A 2,680-nucleotide genomic window follows, 5' to 3' on the forward strand; every position below is an offset into this window, starting at 1 on the left:
AAAGGGGGGCGGAGGCGGGGGGGCTGGGGAGAGACACCCGGCTCGGCGGCGCAGACAGCGAGTGCTCGCTTCCCCCTGGCTCGGGGCCCTTTATAGCCCGGGCGGGAGGCGTTGCCGGTGCATTTTTTTCTGTTGCATTCCCGATGATTTTCATCACCCCTAAAATCTGAGCCAACTTCCAGAATCGTCATTTTTGCCTTTGTTCTAGTCATGCTTTTTGTCGTATTCCACTAGAAACTTTTTATCTCACAAAGGGCGTCTTTATGCTTCTTCCGTTTCCAAGTAAATAGTCAGGTGTGATTCAAAGTAGGAGGCTCCTTGCTCAGGGCTACATTTTAATACTGCTTCGTACTGTTAGCTCCAAAACAGAGCTGCTCAGACAACGTTTCGACGGAGTAAGTCAGCATCTCTCTTGCTGTGTCTTTTCATCCCAGCTACCGCAGTTTCCTGTCTCTACTCACATTGTACACACAGCACACCTGCAGGGACAACAGCCGTGTCGCGAAGCCCTGAATGCACATCTACAGTCCCGTGAGTACAATGGTGCTAGAAGGAACTTGGCTACCGATCCTGGAAATGCAAGTCCTCTCTTTTATCCACAGAGGGAGGGATGTTCTGTAATGAAAAAGCAATGAAAAGGGAGTTCATGCTTCAGGGCTCGTTCAGTTCTTCACTTCAGAGACCACCCAAGAGTGGAGGAATATGAAAATGCAGTAAGCAGCGGATATTTTGTCTTGTTCTTTGTGAATGGGAGCATAGCGAACCATTCAGAAAGGGCAGGGTGTGGCTACTAGCTGGCATAACTTAAAAATTATAAGATGCTCCAGGACAAAATATGGAATAGCATAAAGTAGATGAAGGATGTAAGGAGAAAAGCTCCTGGACTCTAAGCACTGTGAACAAGAGCGCAAAATTGGCAATAACATAGCTTAGCAGCTAATGCTAGCGATGTTTTCTGTGATGAACATCTCAGTCAGTTGTGACCAGGGATGACAATGGCAGCGTGAGTTTGGAGTTTACAGCTCCCATGTAAACAGGGCTCCAGGAGAGATATTGGTTGCTTCTGAAGAGCAACACGGCTCAAAAACCGAGTGCACCAGGCATGGTCCAGCTCCGCTGTCTGTTCTCCGTGCTGGCCTGCGTCACGGGCAGAAACCACAGACCTGAGTGTCACTAGCTAATAATGCAGGGTGTGGAGGAGAAGATATTTCTCATGTGTGTACATGGTGAATTGCTTGACTGTCTTCGCAGACAGGCCCCAACAACCCCTTCCCAACAGCCAAGTTCTTCCTTAGATCATTTGCCAAAGGAGGGGGGAGCGAGTATGGAAATAGGCAACAAAGGTACATTTCTAAGTAGCTTTAAAGGGCATGACTCCCTCCCCCCTATCTGAAGAAAGCTGGAAACAGTACAGGAGTGGGATGTGTCCTTGGAATATCAGGAGCCGGCTGCTATGGAGAAGCACAGCTAGCGACGTTCCCATTTGCTGCTGGCGAACAGAGACAAGTCTGTACGATGTGGAGAACTGGAACCTCCGCCGTGTTTGCTCTGGCCGGAGGACGGGTTCAGTCTCTTGGCGGCAGCATCTTCTTGTCGCGTGAGTGCCAGGAGACGGGGCACGGAGCCAGCGGACGCCCACCTTCTGCTCGTCCTCCCCAGCTGCAGACGGCAAAGGCGCAGCAGCGCGGGGGCGGCTGGGACGTGTCGCTCCGAGGAGCGTGCTTTCTCCGAGGAGCGTGCTTTCTGCCTGTCTTCGTTTCCTCACCTTCACCCCGGTGATACCAAAGGGCAGAGCTCACGGGTTGTCCTTGCCGCGTGCAGCGGTGGCACAGAAAAAGGGCAACGTCGGTGACAAAACCAGTATGGAGCCCCTGTGCAAGTCCAGACGCTCAGCCTTGACCTGAGCAAAGCCTTTCGGGCCGGCCAGCCGGCCGGGGTAATCAGCTTCCCACAGACTGGCTGTAGGATGAATAACTGTCACATTACCAGGTTACCAGCATATTCTTCCTTTACATGAAGTTGCCTTTTCTTTCATCTTTTGTTTCCTATTTAACCACTGTGTCATAAAATACATATTGCTCAAAATATCTATGATATTTTGATAATACCACAAAGCAGCAATTAAAATTGTGAAGTGTTAATTAAGACTTAAAACAACATATTAAAAATTCTAAGACGTTATTTACATGACCGCCCATTGAACACAACCACAAATGACTGCATATTGTTTGTATCACACTCTCTTTTAAATAAAAGGCTGACTATTAAATTAGATTCTGCCTCCGTTTCACGAGCACATGCACACCGTGAGCCTGGTTTTTATACATTTCAAAATCAGAATGCCAGTCCTATGGCATAACAGTAATTTCATGGTAGCACATTGGTGTTTAAACACGCAACGCTGTCTTACTTCAGGAGGAGAACGGAGGTGAAGTTCTGGCTCCAAACATACATATCAGCAGAGCCGGTGGATGAACGTACCTGGACAAAATCTCTCTTTATTTTTGTGTGCTTATAAAGTTTGCCCTAGTATCAACTATCATAGGAAAGTTCCCTAAAATGAGCTGAAAAGCCACACCTTAATGTCTCTTTCTAAAGTGGTCTTTTACGTCAGATTAACTCGGTGTAGCCTGAGAAGTCAAACCGTCTTGCTGGAATAAAATACCACTTTCTGAAACCC

The sequence above is a fragment of the Phaethon lepturus genome, unplaced genomic scaffold, assembly GCF_000687285.1.
Source record: "Phaethon lepturus isolate BGI_N335 unplaced genomic scaffold, ASM68728v1 scaffold25707, whole genome shotgun sequence".
NCBI classification, from domain to species: Eukaryota; Metazoa; Chordata; class Aves; order Phaethontiformes; family Phaethontidae; genus Phaethon; species Phaethon lepturus.